The sequence below is a fragment of the Dendrobates tinctorius genome, unplaced genomic scaffold (assembly GCF_039654945.1).
Source record: "Dendrobates tinctorius isolate UK_male_01 unplaced genomic scaffold, ASM3965494v1 ptg000014l, whole genome shotgun sequence".
Lineage (NCBI taxonomy): Eukaryota > Metazoa > Chordata > Amphibia > Anura > Dendrobatidae > Dendrobates > Dendrobates tinctorius.
The window spans coordinates 5767674-5787258 of NW_027361682.1; the positions used below are offsets into that span (position 1 = coordinate 5767674).

The 19585-nt window shown below is 43.2% G+C and overlaps 1 pseudogene; it reads right to left on the bottom strand.

The window, feature by feature from the left end:
• The window catches only part of LOC141073689 (uncharacterized), a 68788-nt pseudogene that overhangs the window by 28405 nt on the left and 20798 nt on the right, over positions 1–19585 (bottom strand).

Sequence of the window (19585 nt, forward strand, 5' to 3'; positions counted from 1 at the left end):
TCATGTGCTGTTGAATCAAAAATCCCTACTCCTGATGTGTTTTTTGGGGATCGGTCTAAATTTTTGAATTTTAAGAATAATTGTAAACTATTTTTTGCTTTGAAACCTAACTCATCGGGGAGCTCTGTGCAGCAGGTTAAAATGGTCATCTCCCTGCTGCGTGGTGATCCCCAGGATTGGGCCTTTTCTTTGACACCCGGAGATCCCATTCTGGCTAATGTGGACACATTTTTTCAAGCCTTGGGGTTGTTGTATGATGAACCTAATGCTATTGATCAAGCTGAGAAAACCTTATTGGCATTGAACCAGGGTCAGGATTCTGCAGAGTTATATTGTCAAAAATTCCAAAAGTGGGCGGTCGTTACTAAATGGAATGACGATGCAGCTCTCTTTCAGAAGGGTTTAGCAAAAACCGTAAAAGATGTTATGGTGGAATTTCCTGTTCCCTCTGGTCTAGACGACTAGGTCATTGGTCATTCAAGTTGATCGGCGGTTACGTGAATGGAAAACTACACGAGAGGCGTTGCCGCCTTTTGAACTAACGTCTAAACCCATGCAATGTGATAGGGTTTTGTCTAGGGCACAACGTCAGGAGTTTAGAAGGCGTAATAAGCTGTGTTTTTCTGTGGGGACGCCTCTCATACTATTTCTGTCTGCCCTAAATGAGAAAAGCGTTTTGCTCACACATTTGCTGTGGGCAGTGTACAGACTAAGTTCCTTTTGGCAATTACCCTGATCTGCTCCTTGTCTACATTTTCCGCTAAGGCTTCTGTAGATTCAGGAGCAGCTTTGAATCTGATGGATTTAGACTTTGCTAAACGTTGTGGTTTTCCTATGATACCCCTGTGGACTCCTATCCCTTTGAGGGGTATTGATGCTACTCCTTTGGCGGAGACTAAACCCCAGTTTTGGACCTAGGTGATAATGCGGGTTGCCCCAGACCACCAAGAAAATTGTAAATTTTTGGTGTTGCACAATTTGCATGATACTATTGTTCTGGGTTTTCCTTGGTTGCAGACTCATAATCCTGTTTTGGATTGGAAATCTGTCTGTGGTGAGTTGGGGTTGTCAATGTGTTCTTAGTGACACTCCTCTTTTCTCCACCTCTCCCCAGTCTCATGATATTCCTGACTATTTGGCTGATTTTTCTGATGTATTTAGTGAGAGTAAGTCTGCGTCTTTGCCTCCTCATAGGAGTTATGACTGTGCAATTAAGTTAATGCCCGGGTGTAAATTTCCCAAGGGTCGACTTTTCAACTTATCGGTACCTGAAAATTATGCTATGCGATCTTATATCAATGAGATGTTGGAGAAGGGTCATATTAGACCATCCTCTTCACCTTTAGGTGCTGATTTTTGTTTTGTGGCCAAGAAAGATGGTTCATTAAGGCCATGTATTGACTATCGTTCCCTTAACAAAATCACTGTTAAATATCAGTATCCGTTACCCCTGATTTATTTTCCAGAGTTAAAAGTGCCTGTTGGTTTGCCAAGCTAGACCTCAGGGGGCATATAATCTTATTGGCATCAAACACGGGGTCGAAAGGAAGATGGCGTTTAATACTCCGGAGGGACATTTTGAGTACCTGGTGATGCCTTTTGGGCTCACTAATGCCCCTTCTGTCTTCCAAACTTTTATGAACGATATTTTCCGGGACTTTGTGGGTAAGTTTTTGATTATTTATCTGGATGATATTTTGATTTTTTTTCCAGTGATTGGGATTCTCATGTGGAACATGTCCGGACTGTGTTCCGGATTTTGAGGGAAAATTCTCTGTATGTTAAGGGATCGAAGTGCCTCTTTGGTGTACAGAGGATTTCATTTTTGGCATTCATTTTGTCCCCATTTGCTATTGAAATGGACCCGGCCAAGATACAGGCCATATATGATTGGGTTCAGCCCACTTCTTTGAAGGCTCTCCAGAAGTTTTTGGGTTTTGCCAATTTCTACCGTAAATTTATAAGTAATTTTTCTGGTATTGTTAAGCCACTGACTGATCTGACCAAAAAGGGAGCTGATGTGGTGAATTGGTCTCCAGAGGCAGTCTCGGCATTTCAGGAGCTTAAGCGGAGATTCATTTCTGCTCCGGTTCTACGGCAACCTGATGTCTCACTCCCATTTCAGGTGGAGGTAGATGCTTCTGAGATTGATGCAGGAACCGTTTTGTCCCAAAAAGATCCGGTGACTTCTAAGATGAATCCCTGTGCCTTCTTTTAAGGTGGACGCCCTTTCTAGGAGTTTCTTTGCGGATTCTCTTAATGTGACCGAGCCTACTACCATTCTAAATGAGGGTGCAGTTCTTTCCGCCATCTCACCTGATTTGAGACGTGTCCTGGTGGAATTTCAGAAGGTCAAACCATATCTGCTGATCAGGATGACTGGGTCTCATTTTTGCCCTTGGCCGAATTCAAGCTAAACAATAGAGCTAGTTCTGCCACTCTGATGTCGCCCTTTTTCTGTAACTTTGGGTTTCATCCTTGATTTTCTTCAGGGCAGGTGGAATCTTCGACCTGCCCAAGTGTGGACACTGTGGTAGAGAGAATGCAGCAGATTTGGGACCAAGTGGTGGATAAGTTGTCCCACTCAGGAAAAAGCCCAACGGTTTTCCAACCGACATAGGATCATTGGTCCCCAGTTTAAAGTGGGTGATATGGTTTGGTTGTCTTCAAATTATATTCCTATGAAGGTTGCGTCTCCAAAATTCAAGCCAAGATTCATTGGACCTTATAAGATTTTGGAGATCCTTAATCCCGATTCTTTCCAATTGTCTCTTCCAGTTATGGAGAAGGACTTGGGGATCCTAGTTAATAATAAACTCACCTGGAGCAGTCAGTGCCAGGCAGCGGCTGCCAAGGCAAACAGGATCATGGGGTGCATTAAAAGAGGTCTGGATACACATGATGAGAGCATTATACGGCCTCTGTACAAATCTCTGGTTAGACCGCACATGGAGTACTGTGTACAGTTTTGGGCACCGATGCTCAGCAAGGATATAATGGAACTAGAGCGGGTACAAAGGAGGGCAACAAAATTAATAAAGGGGATGGGGGAACTACAATACCCAGAGAGATAAGCAAAATTAGGATTATTTAGTCTAGAAAAAAGACGACTGAGGGGCGATCTAATAACCATGTATAAGTATATAAGGGGACAATACAAATATCTCTCCGAGGATCTGTTTATACCAAGGAAGGTGACTGTCACAAGGGGGCATTCTCTGCGTCTGGAGGAGAAAAGGTTTTTCCACCAACATAGAAGAGGATTCTTTACAGTTAGGGCAGTGAGAATCTGGAATTCCCTGCCTGAGGAGGTGGTGATGGCGAACTCAGTCGAAGGGTTCAAGAGAGGCCTGGATGTCTTCCTGGAGCGCAACAATATTGTATCTTACAGTTATTGTTAGGTTCTTTAGAAGGACGCAGATCTGGGAATTTATTCTGACAGAATTTTATAGGCTGAACTGGATGGACTATTGTCTTTTTTCGGCCTTACTATGTTACTATGTTTAAGATCCATAACGTGTTTCATAAATCTTTGTTGAAGAGGTTTGTGGAGCCAGTAGTTCCTATGGCGGTGCCTTCTGACCCTGTATTGGTTTAAGGCAATTTGGAATATGAGGTAGAGAAATATTGGATTCTCGTTTGGCTAGACGGAGACTCCAGTACTTGGTCAAATGGAAGGGTTATGGCCAGGAGGATAATTCTTGGGTCTCTATTTCTGACATTCATGCCGAAAGATTGGTTCGTGCTTTTCACTGGGCCCATCCTGATCGGCCTGGTGGCGTGGATGAGGGTTCGGTGACCCCTCCTCAAGGGGGGGTACTGCTGTGAATTCGCTTTCTGGCCTCCCTCTGGTTATTACTGAAGGTAGTGGAGCTGGTCAGATTGACAGAGGGGTTGCGAGTTCTCTTTCTGGGCTCCCTCTGGTGGTTACTGGAGGTAATGGAGCTGAACTGATTAACAGAGGCTTGCCACCTGATAATGTGTGGGTCAGCCAGCTCCGGCTGGGGCTGTGCTGAATCACCGTCCATATGTTACTGCTTGTGCCAGAATTTTTTTTATCCCTTATTAGATTGGCCTCTTTTTGCTCTGCTTTCAGAATATACCAGAGTGCTGATATAGTGGGCGAGGTCGTGCGACTTCAGTGTTTTTTGCATCAGACATGTTGGACTTTTTGCAGGGTTTTTTGCATGATTGCAGACAGCGTCTTTCCTTTCCTGTCTAGTCAGTGTGGGCCCCTTCATTTGCTCAGTCTATTTTCCTGCCTGCGTTTGTGTTTTCACCTTGTCTCGCCTACAATATATGTTTGGGGGCTATCTATTCCTTTGGGGTCTGCTCTGGTGCAGTTTAGATTTCCCCTTTCTTGCTTTAGGCTTAATTAACTCTCCGGCTGTGCCGAGGCGTCTAGGATCATCGTAGGTACGCTCCACGGCTACTGCTAGTTGTGTGGATAGGATCAAGGGTCTGCAATCCGCTTAGTTACCAACCTCTCTGTGGCTTAGCTTGGGCTTGCTCTCCTCCTCGGTGACCCATTCATAACAGCCTTCTCCTCCAATGGGCGCGTAGTGGTATCTCTAGGGGATGCCATGCTGCACACTGGTAGGGCTCTGGCTGGTGGCTTTATGCCCCACCTACCGATGGACACAAGAAGGAACTTCCTGTTTTTTTTCCTCTTCGCCCGGAAGTGACATTTCACCTCCAGGCAGGTGCGCACTGACTGCGCCTGTGCGGCTTCGCCACTCTATACTGCCACCTTCTCTAATCCTCCTGGTACCCCCGGAAGAATTACAGAATTACATTTTTTGGAGGAAAAAAGTGTGCCTTATAGTCCAAAAATACAGTACTTGTAATGGCATGATCACTCTGTTTGGCCGCCAGCATCGGAGAATCCCCCAAGCGTGTACAGTGCACGATGTGAGGATTCATAAGTCTCCCGTTACATTGAGTAACTGCCGACTGTCATGATAAACCTGGAAAACCCCTTAAAGAACTTGTTTGTGATTATATATCACTTCCCATGCAGCTTTATTCCTTCACTGTCCCCACACCTATCGCATACAGAGGCTGATTGCAGCATAAACAAAATATTGGGGTCTAAAGTGAACTTTGTAGCGGCTGATATGTCTTCTATGAGGCCTGGAAAAACAGTTCCAATAGAAATATCTTCTTGGCCAAATAATTTCCTGGTGCAAAAACTAGCTGGCTGTTATTGGTATGGGGAAATATAGTTTTTATGAGCCCAAGAAGTCAGCTACCAGCCAGTGCTGGACCAGAGGGGGGAAACATGAATATGTAAAGGTGTTTTACACTACGTTAACATTGATGAACTATCCTTAGGACATTAATATTTGATCTGTGGGGGGGCGTGGCCTAGCACTCGATGTGAGCAGACGGCTCCTGTGACCTCTCTGCTGTATATCTTCATTTATCCTGTTCTAAGTCCCTCTGGAGTGCTGATAAGGATCCCAGCTGGTGGAGGAGGAGAGTGAAGGCAGATCCTGACACATAGGCTGTGTTGTGGTGACCCGAGGCCATGGGAAAAAGACGGCAGCAAGATGCAAGGACAGGAGCTGGGAGCAGGGCTGAGGCTGCAGTCGACAGCTTGGAGGCTGCTGGAAGGGCAAATGAAGCAAATGCCTCCTATGCACGGAGACTCGAGATAGCAGCTAAATTGGAGAAGTTTGCAAGGCTGGAAGGAACAGCAAAGGTGATGTTTGAAGGGGGAGAAGGGGAGACCGAGGAGAAAGAGAAGGAAGACTCAGACGCTGATTCGGTACAGGAGGGGTTAATGGGTGAGGATGAATGGCGGGAAAAGGAGAGTGTGGAGCAGGAAGACATTGTGGAGCCTGTCATAGGGAAACCCACATTGAAAGATGTATATGACTTGGTTAGATTCTGTAAGACTGCACTAACAACACTTACACAGAGAGTTGATGGGGTTAAAAAAGAAATGTCCAGCATGAAGGCAGCCATAAAAAAAGCTGATGCCAGGGTGGGGGCAGTGGAGGGGAGAGTGAGTGTGCTGGAAGATCAAATACAGAAGTCTCACACTCAATGTTTGCAGAGATGTGCTGCCATGGCTGATAAAAATGATGACTTGGAAAACCGCTCAAGGCGGAATAATGTGATAATGTGAGATTAGTGGGCATCCCCGAGAAGGCAGAAGGAACTGATCCTACAGCATTTATTGAGGACTGGCTCCGCACTAAAATTGGCGCCGGTAACTTGACCAAACTTTATGCGGTGGAGAGAGCGCACCGCGTTCCCATGAGACCCCTCCCGCCGGGATCCCGCCCGTACTATCCTTGCTAGGATCTTTAATTATAGAGACAGAGATATTATACTAAGGAAAGCAAGAACGGCCAAAGATCTGCGCTTTAATGGCCAAAAGATTTCCATTTATCCTGATTACTCAGCTGAGGTGCAAAAGCAGAGGATGCAATATGGTGCAGTGAAGAAAAGACTGAGACTTGGCTTTGGCTTACTCAAACTTATATCCGGCAAAGCTCAGGGTTGTGGCCCTGGGAACAGTGCATTTTTTCCAGACACCGGAGGAGGCCGTGAAATGGCTTGACTTAAACAACAAGCGGCTCCAGGGGATAAGGACAGAGGGAAGTGAGCGGAGTGAAATGCCGCGCTGTCATGTCGTTTTTTGATAAGGAGAAACTAAAAGACGGTGCTGTTATATGGAGGTTTCTGGTTCCTGCATATTAACTGATTTGAACTATGGAGGGACTGATTGTAATAATAATGTGTATATGCATATGAGGAGGAGGTGTGGGAGAGTTTTATATAGATAGTGGTTCAGAAGTAACGTTTATAGGGTAGCTAGACGTTGGAGTACCCACTCTCAGGTAAGAGAGGGAAAAATACAACGGGAGAACTGTTATGGTTTGTTAGGTTACTGTATATGGGGGGAGGGGTTAATTGTTTAGGGAAGAGTTTTATTGCATATGGAGAGCTGCAACATATTTTCAAGGGTCGGGAACTTGTATGTATAGAACTGTATGATGGGTGATAGAATTAAAATCCTTAGTTGGAATGTAAGAGGACTGTCAGAGGGAACACGAAGAACGGCGATCATGGAATATGCTAGGGAGAGGAGACCGGATATTCTATGCCTCTAGGAGACTCATTTACTACGGGAAAAGATGGAGGTGTTTAAGAGGCGGTGGATTAGGAGAGCATATCATTCCACATATTCTTCATATGCTAGAGGGGTCTCTTTATTAATAGGAGCGTCTACGCCATTTGAAGAAATTGAAAGTCATGTTGATAGTGAAGGACAGTATATTTTTGTTGTTTGTAGAATCTATGGGCAATCACTATGTATAGTAGCTATGTACATACCACCGCCATATAGCGGGAAAGAGTTATGTGAGGTTATGGATTTAAGCGGAGTACGGGATTACCATTACTTATTATTGGTGATTTCAATAATGTTATAGATGAGGGGTGGGACAGACATAAACAGAGTGCAGGTAAAAGCATTAGGAAATTGACGGCATTTGGGAATTATATTAAAGAGATGGAATGATGGACCTGTGGTGGGTGAGAAATGAGAATGCGGTGTGCTACTCTTGCTATTCTGCGACGCATGGGTCTCTCTCACGAATAGATATGGCACTGGGAAATGAACTAGTAATGACACAACTGGTCTGTGGAATGGAATACCTCCCAAGGGTGATTTCAGACCATAAGCCTATAGAATTGTCCATTAGACGGATGGGGGGGGAGATTGGGAAGGGAGGTGGGCGGAAGTTGAACCCAGTGTGGCTGGAATATATTGATATGAATATTATAAAGGAAGAATTGGAGGAGTATTGGCGGATTAATGAAGGGAGTGCTGATAGTCGGGTGGTGTGGGACGCTATGAAAGCGGTCCTAAGGGGTCTTTTGTTTCGAGAAATTTCCAGGTGTAGGTCGAAATCTCAGCAAGAAGACAGGAAAATAATGAAAACCTTAGAGAGGGTGGAGAGGGATATGGTACTGGACCCGTCAGCAGAAAATCAGAATAGGCTGAGGTTAATAAGGTGTATCTGAGGAAAGCAGAGAGGAGGAGGGCCTTCCAGAAAGCGCAATTTTATGATGGTGAAAAAGTGGGGCATCTGTTGTCAGTGGTGGTAGCGGCACAGAGGGAATCGCCTTATGCATATAAATTGAAGACTGATGAGGGAAGGGAGATGGGGGACACAGTGTATTTTGGAGGAATTTAGACAATTCTATAATCAATTAAATTCTTCGGGATCGGGGGATTCATTTGGGGACATAGAGGGTTTTCTTCAGGAAGCAGGGCTCCTGAGGATTAAAGACAGTGATAGGGGGAGACTAGAGGTGCTCATAACAAAAGAAGAGATAGAAATGGATATTACATCTATGGCTAATAATAGGGCCCCAGGGGCAGATGGTATCCCGAGTGAAATTTACAAACAATTATTTGAGATGGTAACACCCAGACCGCAAAAGGTTTTTAAAGAGGCTCTTCGGGAGGGTGAATTACCGGCATCCATGAGGGAGGCAGTGGTGGTGGTCATTCCAAAAGAGGGAAGAGATCCGAGGTTTGCAGAATCTTATAGGCCCATCTCGTTGCTGACGGTGGATGTAAAGATTTTGGCAAAAATTTTGGCTAACCGTTTGGCGGGTATGGTTCAGGATCTTGTCTATCCGGACCAATCCGGATTTATGCCAAATAAGTCTACGGCGATTAATTTGCGTAGACTTTTTCTGAATTTGCAGCTGCTGTCGGACAATAGGGGCAGTAGGGTTGTGGTTTCATTGGATGCGCATAAAGTGTTTGATAGTGTTGAGTGGCAGTATCTTTGGAGGGTATTGGAATGCTTTGGTTTTGGGCTGACCTTTATTTCATGGATACGGTTGCTATATACTTCCCCGACCGCTAGGGTCAGAGTTAACAGGCAAATGTTTGGGAGTTTTGCGCTTCAAAGGGGGACTAGGCAGGGGTGTCCGCTGTCCCCGCTACTTTTTGCTTTGGCAGTGGAGCCCCTGGCGCAGATAATTAGGAGGACGGCTTCGGTTAAAGGGTTCAGATATGGCTTGGTAGAAGAAAAAGTATCACTGTATGCAGATGTGTTGCTTTATTTGGAGGACTCCGGAGAGTCGTTGTTGAGAGCAATGGAAATTAAAACATTTGGGTCTATATCGGGATTAGAAATTAACTGGGAAAAATCCACTGTCATGGTTGTAGATGATTGTGTTGTTGATTTGCCAGTGTCTGGAGAGGATAGTAGGTTTGCAGTGTTGCGACAGTTTAAATACCTGGGCATTCAGGTGGCACTTCCGATTTCGAGCTATGCAGATTTGAATCTGATTCCACTGCTGAGTAAGTTTAGGAGTAAAGTAGGGGCGTGGTGTAAACTGTATATTTCAGTAGTGGTAAGAATTAATCTGATTAAGATGATTTTGATGCCCCAACTGCTATACGTCTTGCACAATGCCCCTGTCTGGTTCCCTAGGCGGTGGTTTCGTACTATTGACTCTATATTTAGGGATCTTGTGTGGGGACAAAAGCAGCCAAGGATAAGACTTGAGATATTGCAGAGCCCAAGGATGGAGGGGGACTGGCGCTTCCGAACCCTTGGATTTACTACTTAGCTGCTCAGGGCCAACAGATGAGGGGGTGGAGGGATGTGTCTGGGGCTGGTTCAACACAAAGGGTCTTGGTTCAGGTGATGGGGAGGGATCCCTTGGTTCAGGGGTTGGAGGCAGGAAGTTTTAGGAAGTTAGGTTTGATGTATCCTACTTTAGCGCCGATACATAAAGTCTGGGAGGCAATTAAAAAGATTAGGGGTTTGGAACACTTGACAAATTTTTCCCCGATATGGCAAAACGAGACTCTACCGGAATTTGTTAAAATGGGAGAATTTAAAAATTGGATGAGACTGGGAATACAGTACATGGTTCAGGTGCAGGACGCGCAGGGACTGGTGCCCTTTGGAAAGTTGCAGGAAGATTATGAGCTACCGGAGGTCTGCAGATTTCAATATAGGCAGTTTAGGCATGCTTATGTTACGCAGAGTAGGACGATGAATATGGAGATTCACAAGGATATATTGAATGATTATATATGCAGAGGGGGGAACAAAAGGTTGGGTAGTGTTGGGCATTTATAAGGATCTAATGCATACTTTTTTAAATAATTACCCTATTAGAGCACAGGGAAAATGGGAGGAGGAGTTGGGTAGAATAGAGGAAGATAAATGGGAAGTGATTATGGAATATATACCCCAATTATCGCTGAGTGAACCGGGCAGACTCTCGCAGATATATGTACTCCATAGAGTATATAGTACTCCTGAACGGCTGTATAGAGCGGGTCTGAGACAGACTTCTTAGTGTCCTCGGTGCCGAATGGAGGGGGGCTGGAATTCTCCATATGTTATGGCAGTGTCCAAATCTGAACCCGTATTGGACGGCGGTGCTTAATGCCATAGGAGGCGCGTATGGTTGTAGGATTGAGAGGGATCCCGTGGTGTGTATACTGGGATATGTGGAGGAGGTCCAGGTACATAATAAATATAAAGTGGCTATAGCTACTTTATTATATATTGCACGAAAACTGATCGCCAGATACTGGATAAATGAAGATCCGCCGACATTGATGGAATTTTTCAGACAGTCTGACTATATTGTGAATATGGAAAAAGATATTTACATTAAGAGAAAAAGCATAAGAACATTTGAGACACTGTGGACACCTTGGGTGGAGAGAAGATGACCCTGATCTTAGGTTACACCATGCATTTTTTGCTGCTCTTGTATGTAATGGGGAGAGGGGAAGGGAGGGAGGGAATTTCTGAACCTAATGACCATTGTTAATGTTTTCATTGCCATTTTTGTTCTATTGTTTTGTACTTGAATTTGGTTAAATAAAAATTTATCTGATTTAAAAAAAAAAAAAAAAAAATTTGATCTGTGGCGGTTCAACACCAGGCACTCCCCGCTTGTCAGTTGTTCTTGGTACTGGTTGGAAATGCTAAGTTACAGAGCTGCACAACACAACTCCGTTGTCTACTATTCTGTGGCCACCGCCGGGTACTGCTTTGGGCAGGGGGGATAAGTGACAGGGTCACTGGTGCTGCATGTGAAGGGAGATATTTCTCACGAAGATTGCTATCGTCTGTGAAACCCATAACTTTCTCACCAGCATGCTATGTGCTGAGGGGTTAACCTGCCATTATGAGGGTTTGGGTTTTTTGTGATTAAGTGTAAGAAATAAGTGGGATGTTTATTCACCATATTTCCCCCTCAAGGGTGTGGTTGGGAAGTTAAATATACAGCTAAAAATTTTTTCTATGTGTGTGTTTGGAGACAGGCAAGTCTCCAGGTGGTAGCTCCAAGAGGAGCTGAAGATTTAGTATATCTTGAGAAGGCAAATCCTGCAGTCTTATGAACTCTGAAATACGTTATCTTTTGCTTTGCCGTTATGCCTGAAAGACCATTTTTGTTTTGTTAAATCCTGTTAACCTCTTCACGACCGCCCACAGTAGATAAACGTTGGCGCTTGCTGGGCTTTGTGCAGCGCCAATGTTTATCTACTGTTGGCGGTTTTGTGCCCCCCGGGACCCCCACATACCTTACAACGCGGGGATCACAATGCATGCTGGGACCCCCGACGTCATCGAGACCTGATTGGTTCAGGTCCTGATGACGTCAGCGTCACAGCAGCCAATGGGAGCGATCGCTGGGAAAGCTGCTTGTTTCCCGGCGATCTCACCCTTTGTAACGCGGCTTCTCCCTCTGATCTCACTGACAGATGATCAGAGGTGAAGCAGCGTTACTGTGTGACTAGATCGCTGCCTGGCACAGCTGTGCCAGGCAGCGATCTTGTCACACAGTAACGCTGCTTCACCTCTGATCATCTGTCATTGTGAGATCAGAGGAGAAGTCACGTTACTGTGTGCCAGGCAGCGATCTTGTCACATAGTAACGCTGCTTCTCCTCTGATCATCTGTCAGTGAGATCAGAGGAGAAGTGGCGTTACTATGAGTCAGATCACAGCGCAGCGATCTTGTCACAAAAATAAAAAAAAGTAAAGAAAAAAAAAGAAAAAAGCAGGTACACAGGTTAGGGCTAGGGCAAGGGCTAGGGTTAGGGCTAGGGTTAGGGCTAGGGTTAGGGCTAGGGCTGGGATTAAGGTTATGGGTGTGTTGGTGTTAGGTTTGTGGTTAGGGTTATGGTTAGGGCTGAGATTAGGGTTAGGGGTGTGTTGGGGTTAGGGTTGGAATTAGAATTGGGGGTTTCCACTGTTTAGGTACATCAGGGGCTCTGTAAATGCAATATGACGCCCACAGACCATTCCATCAAAGTCTGCATTTCAGAACGTCACTACTTCCCTTCCGAGCCCCACCGTGAGCCCATGGGGTACCAGCGTACTCAGGACAAATTGGACAACAACTCTTAGGGTCTAATTTCTCCTGTTACCCTTGTGAAAATAAAAATTGGGGGCTAAAAGGTCATTTTGTGGAAAAAAAATGATTTTTTTATTTTCACGCCTCTACATTGTATACTTTACTGAAACACTTGGGGGTTCAAAGTGCTCACCACACATCTAGATAAGTTCCTTGGGGGGTCTAGTTTCCAAAATGGGGTCACTTGTGGGGGATTTCCACTGTTTAGGTACATCAGGGGCTCTGCAAACGCACATGACACCCGCAGACCATTCCATCAAAGTCTGCATTCCAGAACGTCACTACTTCCCTTCCGAGCCCCACCGTGTGCCCAAACAGTAGTTTTCTTCCACATATGGGGTATCAGCGCACTCAGGACAAATTGGACAACAACTTTTGGGGTCCAATTTCTCCTGTTACCCTTGTGAAAATAAAAATTGGGGGCTAAAAGGTAATTTTGTGGAAAAAAAAATGATTTTTTATTTTCATGGCTCTATGTTATAAACTTCTGTGAAGCACTTGGGGGTTCAAAGTGTTCACAACACATCTAGATAAGTTCTTTAAGGGGTCTAGTTTCCAAAATGGGGTCACTTGTGGGGGGTTTCCACTGTTTAGGTACATCAGGGGCTCTCCAAATGCGACATGGCATTCGATCTCAATTCCTGCCAATTCTGCATTGAAAAAGTCAAACGGCGCTCCTTCCGTTCTGAGCTCTGCCGTGTGCTCAAACAGTGGTTTAGCCCCACATACGGGGTATCTGCGTATTCGGGAGAAATTGCACAAAAAATTTTGTGGTTCATTTTCTCTTTTTACACTTGTGAAAATAAAAAAAAATGGTTTTGAAGTAAAATGTTTGTGAAAAAAAGTTAAATGTTTATTTTTTCCTTCCATATTCCATTCATTCATGTGAAGCACCTGAAGGGTTAATAAACTTCTTGAATGTGGTTTTGAGTACATTGAGAGGTGCAGTTTTTAGAATGGTGTCACTTTTGGGTATTTTCTGTCATATTGACCCCCCAAACTCACTTCAAATGTGAGGTGGTCCCTAAAAAAAATGGTGTTGCAATTTTTGTTGTAAAAATGAGAAATCGCTGGTCAACTTTTAACCCTTATAACTTCCTAAAAAAAAAAAAAATTATGTTTCCAAACTTGTGCAGATGTAAAGTAGACATGTGGGAAATGTTATTTATTAACTATTTTGTGCGATATCACTCTCTGATTTAAGGGCATAAAAATTAAAAGTTTGAAAATTGCAAAATTTTCTAAATTTTCGCCAAATTTTGATTTTTTTAACAAATAAGCGCAGCTCATATCTAAAAATTTTTACCACCATCATGAAGTACAATATGTAATGAGAAAACAATGTCAGAATCAGTAGGATCCGTTGAAGCGTTCTAGAGTTATGACCTCATAAAGTGACACTGGTCAGAATTGAAAAAATTGGCCCGGTCACGAAGGCAAAAACAGGCTCGGGTGTGAAGGGGTTAATGTTTATGTTGTGCTTTAATAAACCCACAGGTGTTTGACCCAGGTGTTGAGTGACTCAACCTATCACAATACACACACAGACTAGATAGATACAAAGATGGCAGTTACATATATAACTAGTCCAATACTAGTTTAGCTTACTATACATGTACTTTTTTTTTTTTACATACTAAATTATTTTCTGATTAAAAATGACGTGAGATTCCCCGACATTTTATTAACCAGCAGAGGTAAAATGGACAGCTGGGGGCAGTTGTTTAGAGCCTGGGAAGGGGGTAAAACTCATGGAGCTTCCCAGGTTATACCCAGAAGCTCTAGTGAAAATAAGGCAGCCTCTTAACCATGCCCCTCCAGGGTAAGCCCGGTCCGAGGAGCAGTGGGTCCACGATCCGAAAGTATGAAAATCTGCAACAACTGAAAAACGATTATGGTACAAAAAATAGTACCATAATGTGCTGCTTATTTTTAAACACTAAATCTTTAAGTGTAAGGCTATGTGCACACACTGCGGATTGGTCTGCGGATTTTTATCTGCAGAACCGCAGGTAAAATGACCTGCGGTTTGCCACCTGGACAATGGAATAGATGGCAAACTGCAGCAGAATCCGCAGAAACAATTGACATGTCAATTGCTTCTGCAGATTCAAAACCGCAGCTTTTCAGCAGTTAAAAATCCGCAGCATGTGCACAGCAGAATGTTAATCCCATAGGATAACATGCTACTGTACACTGTCTGCAGAACTGCTGCAGTCCTGCTGCGGTCAAAACCAGTGGAACCGCAGCAAAAACCGCAGCGTGTGCACATAGCCTAAAATCCACAAGAAAAGCCTTACATAAACAAACCCTAAAAATATTCCATACATAAAGAAATTCTACAAGCCAATGAACGAGAAGTATCTGTGACTTCTCTGCAGTTAGTGGTCACTACTCACCTGTGCCGTTATCTGTAGGAATCTCCTCCTTACATCGCTCATCACCACTCACATATGTCTCTGTAGTATTAATATGGGGCAGATCTTCACCCTGAAACAAAGATTGTAAAATCACAGATAGATGGGGAAGAAGTTATGTGGAATGACTTAGAAAACATAAAAGATCATAAATTAACATGAAATCCAAAAAATTACACTATAGCAGGTGTCCTGCATAAATCGGCTCCTAACTAACCAGCAGTCCCCATAACATTAAAATTGTTAGAAGATCCAGACAACATCTAGTGTGTATGACCAACTTTACATCAATTTTAAAATATCAGCACACTGGCATTGTTGCAAGTATATACCACTGCAGTATGCAATGCTGGTTACAAGAGAATGCCAGACATGGTGGCGTTCAATTGTGCAGCAATACAATCTTCAAAAATTCCAAAATAATAAAAAAAAAAAAATGTGATACCTTTATTGGCTAAGCATAAAAAATATATTTGAAAACTTTCAGAGGACAAAGGCTCCTTCTTCAGGCATGTTTACAATAAGACAAGAGCACAACATGTTCATGAGGTGAAAGGGGTGATGCCTCCTAAAGATAAGCCAAGGACATCAAATTAGGGTTTTTGCTACAAATGAAGAAATGGAGAGGCGGTGGGAATGCTCCCTTAGTTATCTAGAGTCCATCTGGTCATGGTGTGAATTGTGTCCTCGTAGATGTACATTCAGGTGTTAAATTGAGTCCTATTGCAAAGAATCGAACATCCTTATAAGTTTGAATTCTTCTCTGTTTTCCTTAAAATTACCATTTAGTATTAAGACTTTAAAATCTGCCACACAGTGTCAAGGTCCAGAGAAATGTTTTCCCACAGGCATGTCCAGTTCATTCCGGTTTGGGTGTTTGTGTAGCTTCATCCTTGTTTGTAGTTTTCACATGGTTTCCCCAATAAAGATACAATGTACAAGGTGCCCTGGAGGAATCATATACACTCACTACATGGACACAATTAACACCTCCACCAGACGGATTCCAGATGAGAATAACCCCTTTATGTATAACACTGGTGGATAAAACAGGACCTTCACAGCTTTCTACACATGAAACGGAAGATCTCATGACACCTTCATTCTTCTTCATTTACCTGATGACCCTGAGGAACAACGGGATCTTCTTGTTTAGAATCCTGTGGAAGAAGAGGTCGGGGACATCTCTCTGGTGTTGTCCTCTCACTGGATAGAACTGGAGGAAACACATACAGGGACTGAATTCATTCTTTACATACAGATAATTATAGGCCGTGTGTATTTAGTCCTGTCTATTACCGGGTGATGTGAGGGGCTGGGGATCCTCCATCATGACGTCCTTGTACAGATCTTTGTGTCCTTCTAAATACTCCCACTCCTCCATGGAGAAATAGACGGTGACATCCTGACACCTTATAGGAACCTGACACATACAATGATACCGTCATCCCCCGATCCCTCCATAGCGTTACTGTATAATGTCCCAGCATTCCCAGCAGTGTCACCTCTCCAGTCAGCAGCTCAATCATCTTGTAGGTGAGTTCTAGGATCTTCTGCTCATTGATGTTTTCATGAATCAGAAAATGAGGGGGAGGTCTCATGATTGGGCTCAGGGATCTTCCCCATCCCTCAGACAGAGGGTCATGACAGCGATCACTAGAGGTCTTCTTCATGACTGTGTAGTCCTGGTTATGAACACATTAATAAATCTCACTACAGACATGTACTGAGTCCTCACCTCCAGCTGTATCTACTTTGTTATTCCATTTAAAACAAATGTTGCAATGTGTTGTCATCAGAATCTCTCACCTCTCCAGTAAGTTGGAAAAGAATCTCTAGGGTGAGGTGAAACATCATCTCCACCATCTTGTCCTTGTCCGTATTCATCCTTGAGGTATCAATCAGGAAAATCTCCACTGAGAGGATCCGATGTTGTATGAAACTGAATGGAGAGAAGATGAACTGATATAAAATCATAAAGATGCCATGTAAGAAATCTCTGGAGCTGTTACAGGCTAAATCCAGTCATGTTCACCGTCGGTCAGGTCAGGACGATCATGTGCACCGTCCTGCCCTTGGTAGGTCAGGACGTCATTTATAAAAACAAAACCCAAAATAAAAACAAAATGAGCAAATATTCTGCAGTAAATAAGTAAATAGCAACAGTGCATGAAAATAACATAGGATACTTGGTGAACTTAATTTTGAACACAAAAAAACGTAAAAGCCATCCAACCACGTCACAGTGACAATATTCAGGACAGTCCTAACCTCTAGTATTAAAATCCTTAAGGTCCTTAGTCATATTTACACCATTTGACATATGGTAAGGTTTTAATATTAGAGGTTAGGCCTATCCAGAATAAGGTCATCATGATGTAGTGGGATGGCTTTTACTGTTTTTTTATCAAAATTATGTTAACCAAGTACACTTGCTACTTATTTACTGCAGAGTATTTGCTCATTTTGTTTTTATCTCAGGTTTTGTTTATTTAGTGGTCAGTGTGAACATGTATCTACACGTTGCATTTATAAAAACTTATATTCCAGTTAATTTCTTTAGGTTTTTGTTTCAGGCTTTCACTTAGCCTCCTCTCCCTCTACTCCTACTTTCTTACCATTAAAATTCCACTTCATAAGTATGCAAAAGAACATCTAATCAAACCTGATGCATTTTGGAAACAAGTCCTGTGGACCGATGAGGTTAAAATAGAACTCTTCGGCCACAATGATCAAAGGTATGTGTGGAGAAAAAAGGGCACAGAATTTCAGAAAAAGAACATCTCTCCAACCATTAAGCATGGCGGTGGTTCAATTATGCTTTGTGGTTGGGTTGCAACCAATAGCATCGGGAACATTTCAAGGGTAGAAGGAAGAATGGATTCAATGAAGTTTCAACAAATTCTTAATGCAAACATAACACCATCTGTAAAAAAGCTGAAGTTGAAAACAGGTTGGCTTCTACTAATGGATAATGATCCTAAAAATACACATCAGAATCCACAATGGACTACCTGAAAAGGTGTAAGCTGACGGTTTTACAATGGCCCTCAGTCCTCTGATCTGAACATCATTGAAAATCTGTGGCTAGACCTCAAAATAGCAGTGCATGCAAGACGACCCAAGAATCTCACAGAACTAGAAGAATTATCCAAGGAATAATGGATTAAAATCCATCAAACATGAACTGAAAGACTCTAAAGCTATGTGCACAATGCAGATTTGTTGCGTTTCCGCGGCGTTTTTTCCCAAATGGAAATGTTCCAAAACCGCAAGTGATTACTGAAGCAATGGTAATCAATGACAATCCTGAAGTGTTGTGGAAGTTTCCATCCTTAGTTGCAGCATTTTATTTTCAGAAGCATGTCAATTCTTTTTGAGGATCTGCAGCACTTCTGCACCCATTGACTTCCATTGAGTCAGTCAAATCTGCAGCAAAACCACAGGTGTAAAAAGGGAAGTGGATTTGCTGTCAAAAATGCTGCAGAAAAGGAGATGTCAGAAGGAGGAAGAGTGTATGGGCGGAGAATATGTCTGCGCCTGTGTGCGCTAGTCTGTGTACCCATGCGACGAACAGCCCATAGTGATTGTACTACTCCCAGCTGGCTATGTCTGCTGTCACATATAACAGAGACAGAATGAGCCAATGATTTAAGAGTAGCCTCATCATCTGGCGTCTGAGTTCAATTGTAAAAAAACAAAAAAAAACAAAGCATTGACATAATCACAAACACAATACATACTCACCGAACACCTAACCCCCTGACGCCCGCAATCAATCAAAAATAATAAACCAACATATACTCCCTGTTTGCCGTAGTCCATTTAATACCGAGTGTCCCATGTCGATTTCACCCGGCGATACACTGACAGGAGGTAATCGCTTCCAAAGTGTATCACTGAGCGGCTGTGAGTTCACTGGAGTACATCAGCTGATCAGCTCCATTGCTGTCACTTACTTATTGCCGTAAATGAGAGCATCAGAGCTGATGAACTCCAGTGAACTCTCACGACAGTGCAGTGATACACTGACAGGAGGTAATCACTCCCAAAGTGTATTGCCAGAGGCTGGGTAGAGCAGTCACATCTCCAGAAGTGACGGTTCTACACATGAGATAGTCGTGGGACACTCGGTAAATGGACTACATCAGAAACAATAGTATTATATGTTGGTTTATTATGTTAGTTTTGTTGCAGGAGACACGGGTGTCAGGGATTAGGCATTCAGTAAGTATGGTAAATTAAAATTCAATAAAGGAGTATGTGTGATTATTTCAAATAGAGGACTTTATTCTGGCTGTGTCTTTACCATATAACTATAGGATTAGTAATGGATAGATGTCTTATATACGTCTCTCCATTACTAACCTGTGGGCTTACATGCCATGTTATATTTGTTTTGTGTGTGTAAATACTTGAAATTTTAAGTGAATATCTATATACAGTATATAAAGCTGAGTGTTATGTGTGTTATCAAGCCATGCCCACTCCACATAGCCCTGCCCACTCTGCATAGCCACACTCATTTCACACGCAAAGCCCCGTATAATAAATATCTAATATATATATTTCATTGGCACATCTTCTTGACCACAACAAGTTACACTGCCTGTGTTGCCCATAGCAACCAATCACTAAGCATCTTTCATTTCACCAGAGCTGTTTAAAAGATGAAAGCTGAGCTGTGATTGGTTGCTATGAGCTACAGGTTTCCCACTCCACAACACCTCAGCAGACACTGAC